The sequence below is a fragment of the Cupressus sempervirens genome, chromosome 9 (assembly GCF_028749045.1).
Source record: "Cupressus sempervirens isolate cs-2001-9-10 chromosome 9, ASM2874904v1, whole genome shotgun sequence".
Lineage (NCBI taxonomy): Eukaryota > Viridiplantae > Streptophyta > Pinopsida > Cupressales > Cupressaceae > Cupressus > Cupressus sempervirens.
The window spans coordinates 776,334,470-776,341,776 of record NC_143126.1 but is presented as its reverse complement, the minus strand read 5'-3'; positions in this window follow the sequence as shown (position 1 = coordinate 776,341,776).

Genomic DNA, 7,307 nt, shown 5'->3' with positions numbered 1-7,307 from the left:
ACAATTGCTTATAAATCTCAATCTCAATCTGGGCATAAATCCTACATAAGATATATTGACAAAATGAAGCCCTTTATTCATATTTAGTGAAAAATTTTAGATCCTATGTCTCCTATGGGTTCTTTTCTCAAATTTTATCTTCGCTGAACTCAAACTGGAATTCAACTAAGAAATTCCTACTCAAAGTTGTGACAACCAAATCTTGTGATATGATGTACCATGTTAGATTTTGTGTCATAAAAATAGGCAACGCTTGACCACTATACTTTTTGACTTTCCCTTTCTTTTACAATAATTGCTCGCTATGTTGAGTTTCCTATCCCTTGTTTTCTTTTAGGTCATGTGTGCATCAAATGTGCACTTAATCTGCATGTAAATCCTGATGAAATCCATCATTGAAGATATCAAATCCCATATTCTATAGTATTTTGTTAACTATGATAACAGTATATAATGTTGTCATTAGTGATTGTTATTTTATACTATCATCAATTCCATTTTGTGCTTTGTTGCATATCAAAAAAGAAGTGCATATACACTATACATCAAATTTAAGTGTGAAGCATCACAAAATACAATCTCTATCTTCAGATAACAATGTAGTATGAGAATCCTAAAGAATTTAAAGCTGAGCATTTCCACCACATCTAAAATCCATTCTTCTTTTTTAGTATTTTCTATTGCTCCTGAAGCTTTGATCACATGGATTATGTGTCTATACCCAACCAATAGATTATCCTTTTTAGAGAATCCCTGCTTTTTCTCCTATGGAAACTCTAAAGATGGAAACTCATTAAGAGATTTTTCTCCTGATATCACCCTGCTTCCAATCTTTCTCTTCCGTTCCTTAGCTCTTTGCAAGCTCACAAAAGGCATATCAACTTTGGTAACATGTTAATTATTTGTGTGTAGACTAATTCAAACACATATATCAGTGAAGTAAAGAGACAAAGTACCAAGCCTAACACATCTACCTTGGGGGAGCACTCTTAAAATACAACATAATGTACAACAAAATTCACAGTGTGTAGAAATGACTTTTCATGTGATTTGAACCTTCACCTGCACCTCTTGTTCCTTCACATTCTCATCCTTTTGAATTCAATATTTCTCGCTATGTTGTTTTGTCAAAATCCCTAAAATAGGAGTTATTTCTCCAACATACTACCACACATAATCCTCAATTTTGCTATTTAAATTTTGTTATTGTAAATATGAAAGGTATGTAATTCATATGCTGACACAATTGCTTATAAATCTCAATCTCAATCTGGGCATAAATCCTACATAAGATATATTGACAAATGAAGCTTCTAATATGTTCTCTCTGTGACCAAAGGCACTCGCCCTTATAAAACCTTCACCTTCAATTTAATCTATCTATTCATGAAAGGTATGTAATTCATATGTTGACACAATTGCTTATAAATCTCAATATCAATCTGGGCATAAATCCTACATAAGATATATTGACAAATGAAGCTTCTAATATGTTCTCTCTATGACCAAAGGCACTCACCCTTATAAAACCTTCACCTGCGGGTCCAAACCCACTTCCTAGAGTTGTAACTATATGTGCTTTCTCAAGGATCTCAGTAAAAGTATCCCATGAATTTTGACCAAGAAATCAAACCCATACATATGGCACATTTTTTCCTCCAAAGACATCAAACCCAAGTGAAGTAAATGTTTCTACAATGATTCTAGTATTCTCTTTATATCATCTAACATATTTCAAACTTTTCATAGGTTGCAGGACACATCAAAGGCAACAAAGGTGAGGCTGGAAAAGGTTGGGTAGCACAAACTTGGCTCTAGGGGATATTTTAAAATCAAAACATGCGTTGTAAGTAGCAATACATGAATTGCAAAGAAAAATTATTTATAAAATGTAGGGCGTTGATTTTAATCTGGAGGCCACAAAAGAACACAAAAAAATTGCCTTCAAGCGAGGCTATGCAGCGGTGGCTAAATGCCTACGGCAAGCTTCCATTGCCCCAATCGAACAGTCTCCTACATCATGTGCACAGGTAAATATGCCAAAAAATATGTTAGAAATTGAATACTTGAGCAACAATTTATTTGATAATAATGTGCATGACATTGCAATGTAGCCTGTTAATCCTGACACAGATCATACGCAGCATCATGAAGCCCCTGATGTGCATCGTACCGTTGATGGAGGTGCTCATTTGTTATTTAAAACTAATTATGTAATTATTAATACAATATAAAATCTTTAATTGAACTTGGTGTAACCTTTTTTTGTTGAGAATATAGAATCATGTCGTGCTGAACGAGTGCCAGAGGATGTTCAGACTGATCAGTAGGTAGATCATGTGGCACATTCAAGTAAAGAAAATCTATGTTTTGTTCTTTTAAATTAATTTTTTGATTTATAGTTCTTTTACTTAAATAAAAACTCGTAATTCACTAATATAAAATGGTGGGAATTTAACCTCATGAAGTACTTGTTATTGTAGTGGACCCCCCTTTGGTGCAGCGGCCTCATGGTGTTCCTAAATGGATGAGGAGGAGACATGTGTTAGAACCAGTAGAGGAGGGGGATCCTGTCGAGGACATTGATATTCCTCTTAAAAAATTTATGAAAAAAAGAAACGGCAAGAAAGCAAAAAAGACATGATTATTCATGAATGACTTACTCTTGAATATTGTTAATGAATATTGTGTTAATGAATTATTCATGAATGACTTACTCTTGAATGTTGCGTGTTAATGGATTTTGTGTTAATGAATTATTCGTGAATGTTGTGTGTTTATGAATTTTATGTGTTAATGGATGTTATCATGTGATTATAATGATTGAATGTTATATTTCAAAAATGGATGAATTGAATGTTATTAAATGTTAATGGGGATGACGAGGACATTGATATTCCTCTTAGAAATTTTATGAAAAAAAGAAACGGCAAGAAAGCAAAAAAGATATGATTATTCATGAATGACTTACTCTTGAATATTGTTAATGAATATTGTGTTAATGAATTATTCATGAATGACTTACTCTTGAATGTTGCGTGTTAATGAATTATTCATGAATGTTGTGTGTTTATGAATTTTATGTGTTAATGAATGTTATCATGTGATTATAATGATTGAATGTTCTATTTCAAAAATGGATGAATTGAATGTTATTAAATGTTAATGGGGAATTTAGAGTGATGTTGGGAGAGGGGGGATGGGCAAAATGAGCTTCCACCTTCACATGGTTGGCCCTATTAAGTAGAGAATATTTAACTATTCTTGAAACCAAGTGAAGCTCAAACTTTAAAGATAAGCTTATAGTTAATAGTGACAACTAATTAGCAAGTCGAAATGAAGTTCTTCGTTACAGGTACCTTTTAGTTTTTAAAGCACGATATCATGTTTTAATATTGTATAGTTTTTTTTCTCTTAAGTTAAAGTATTCTTTTACTATAACAACATAATTTATGACCATTTTAGTAACTATTCTAGCATCGCTTTATGACAAATCCTATTTCTCAGATGTTGAGCATGCCTGCAGTTGTGCAATTGGCATCTCAAAGTATTGGTGTGGTTTATGGGGACATAGGAACATGACCACTTTATGTGTATGCGAGTACTTTTCTTGATGGCATCAAACATCCTGATGACATTCTTGGGGCTTTGTCTTTGATCATATATTCTCTCACTCTTTTGCCCCTCATCAAATATGTCTTCATTGTATTATGGGCCAATGATAATGGAGATGGTAAGATTATAACAACTCTAGTTTTACTTTGTTTTTAGGTCAAAGTTTGATCTTTTTGATGTGAAAACATGTGTTCTAAGTTTAAAGGGAAGGTTTCTTTTGTAGGTGGAATGTTTGCTCTTTATTCTTTGATTTGCTGCCATGCAAATGTCAGCATGATACCCAATCACCAGGAAGAAGATAGGAAAATCTCCTCATATACACTTGAAGTTGTTGGTAGACAACCCAATAGAGCCATTAGGATAAAGGAAGCTCTTGAACAAAGTAACTTTGCCAAGAGATGTTTGTTAATACTAGCCCTTGTGGGGACTTGTATGGTTATAGGAGATGGCATCCTCACCCCTTGCATCTCTGGTACATATTATTGTTTTTACAATATGTAATGCTTTTTGTTGTTATTTTTCAATATATTGTATGCTTTTTATATCAATGTTTCAATAGTGTGATCTATTATCATATGTTAGAAATCAAATGATCTCGAAGTCTACTTAATTCACAATTAATCCCTTAGATTGTACAAAATTTGTTAACTTTTCCCTTTCATTTGTTCAAGTAGTTTCACTAACACTTAATTTGTTGATATATTTTAGTTCTTTCAATAGTAGAGGGAATCAAAAGGGTGGACAAGTCGCTCAACCAAGGTGAGTTTTCAGAATTTTCTCACATTATAATATTTGAGATGGGTAGGAAGAGTGGGTCATTTATTGAAATAGGAAGCACCCAACGTATAAATTTGGTGTATAAAAGTTAATTGTATATTGGTGCATCCTAGACATTAGACAAATTGGATAACAATTGCTCATACCTTCCAAAAGTATCTGACTTTATTATGAGATAATTATCTCTTATTACGAAGTCTTGCAGCCCTTGAGTTAGTCATGTAGTTGAGACTTATCTTGTCATCCACACATACATCCCTAATTGCTAGTTAACCTTTTCCACAAGATTTGTATAAGACTCCTCTAGCATTATTCTTTATATCAAGAATCTTTTGGTATACGTTAAGGTATGCGAAATTCAGAAGTGGGTGTCATTTTGAGATTTGATTCTAGGAATCCTCCATAAAACTATTATTGAGACTTAAACTAATTTCTTTGGCAATGATTTATTGCATTTAATAAAAGATTATTCAATTGCATTCGATAACTGCTCATGTCTAGTGTAAGATAAGATGGCCTCATTAACTGGTTGATCGGCTATCATTTGGAGGATTGACCCTATCTCAAATTTGACTTAATAAAATATGAAGGGATCCCTATTTTTTTTCTTTCCTCCACTTTGCTTGGAAGAGATTTCTTATTCTGTCTTAACTATTAGCGATGAGCAATTTGGAAGGGATGACCTCTAACAGGTCCTATAAACACGATTTTATATCCCTAATCATGGGATTTTTTATTCTTGCGATTCTCAATCTATTCCTGGTCATTGGGAAATTCAGGTATTTGTAAAGCATTCCAAAATTGCATTTGGAGTCTTCTTTATTTGGTTTACACAGCTTGTGAGATTTGCATGCCCTTCTTAAGGGGATGTCGTTTGTGCTTAAGTTTTAGCAATTTTCTCTGATAAATCTTTGGGTGGGAAATACATGTTTTATCTGCATAAGCTGTCGTGATGGTCTAAAAGCTTAACATTTCATAAAGCCTGAGTGATTAACATTTCATAAATGATTGACGATTTAAGGCTTCTTGTCAACAAACAGGTGTTTAAAAGTCTTGTTTGTTTTCAGGCATGGTGCTTGTTTTGGGGATACCACTAAGTACTTATTACCATTTTGGGAAGGTTATGGTGAGCAGAAAACATGAACACGAAATTAGATTGATAAACTAATGACATTTCATTCTTTGTCCTATTCCTCAATTTCATGCTTGGGTTTTATAACCCCAATTGATCTTCCTTAAAACATTATTCCATTTCTTCTATGAATTCTAAAGTTAGGAATCTATGAAATTGTAATGACTTTGCAAGGTATCCCACCAAATCTCAAATTCACATTCTTTTTTTTCTATCTTAAAGTCTTGCCTGTAGGAAATTGTGATCTTGTGTTGAATACACATGTTAACCTGTGAATTTATCTGACTTTCTCTTTGGACCTTCTTTTGGTGTAATCTTAGAACCCATATTCTTATACTCAAATTTGGAAGGCGCGCTGGAGATGGCATAGCTATGAAATGCCTATGTTTGGAAAGTTGTTTGGTTTTATTCTTGATTGATGAATAGTTTGTTGTCATTATGGGGATAATGGCTTCGGTTACGGGCATCTTATCTTTCCAAAAGCTGTCATACCTAATGACCTGAGAACATCCTAAAATTTTGACGTGTTATATCTAATTTGGAGGAGGAAGAAGTACAAACGATTCAAAAGGTTATCTAGAATGAGAGAGTAGTGTGCTTCCATAGTTTTCATCTGTCTTATTTTGTATATTGGAATGACTTGAGTATTTTTAAATGCAGGAAGAACTGCACCAAAAAGAACGTAAAAATCGAGATGAATTTTGAAGATTGCTGGAGGATCATAAAGCAACTGATCTGCTTACAGCAAAGACACACTTCATTTGAAGCAGGCTCTTTGCTTTATGATCCTCCAGTTCTTTGATAAAGCAAAGAACTGGAGGATCATAAAGCAAAGAGCCTGCTTCAAATACATCTGGTTCACCACCCAAGGATTTGTTTGAAGATGTTGCAGAAGGGATGAAAAAGCAAGTAAGAAAGTTTCATATATTTTAATGATTTGATTGCAGGATTTAATTGCACTTTCACAATCAAGCTTGCAATCATTATTACTCAAGGCAATGTATGTTTGATTCCTTTGATGTAACCATTTTTTGAATATGTATCTTTGGTAGTACCAGGAGGACAAATAAAAAATAAAAGATGCTATGGAGTCAGGAAAGGTGTGCCTTTTGTGCTTTAAGATTTTCCATTGGATGTAAAATATATTATAATCTTTTTGATGTAATGATTGCAGCTCGCAGTAACATCAGCATGGACTCTTGACAAGTTCAAAGCCTCCATTGGGGAACTATATGATTTGGCTACTGCATTTGAAACAAATCTTAAGGTTTGTTCTGGTTACATTTCTAGATTTTTTGTCCTAGCTACAAAAGTCTTCACAATAAAAGTGTTTGGTATTTGCCTTTGAACAATGTCGTCACAGATTGTTATGTTCCTAGTAACTACTATTTATACAAACAAGGATCTTATCCTTATGTTCGTTCCTAACTGATTCGATCATTGCATCAGCTATATTATGTTTTGACTCATTTGCATTGGTAAGTAGTTGCTAGAAGTGAATCGCTATCACAAATGCATTAGTCTGTTCTCATTAGTGGATAATGGATTTTTATTAGGTTAAACTGAAACAATTGCAAATATTGAAAGTAATGCAAGTTGTTTTGGGATATATGATTTTTTTAGGTCTTACTGACATCCTGTGTATTACTTGCAGCTTGTGTTTGAAGAAGTGATTGAACAAGTAAAGGAAAAGGAAGAGAGAGAAGCAAAAAGGAGAGAAAGGCTGGCAGATGATTTCATGACTTTGATTTATTCTCTGAAGGTTTACATTATTCATTTTGAA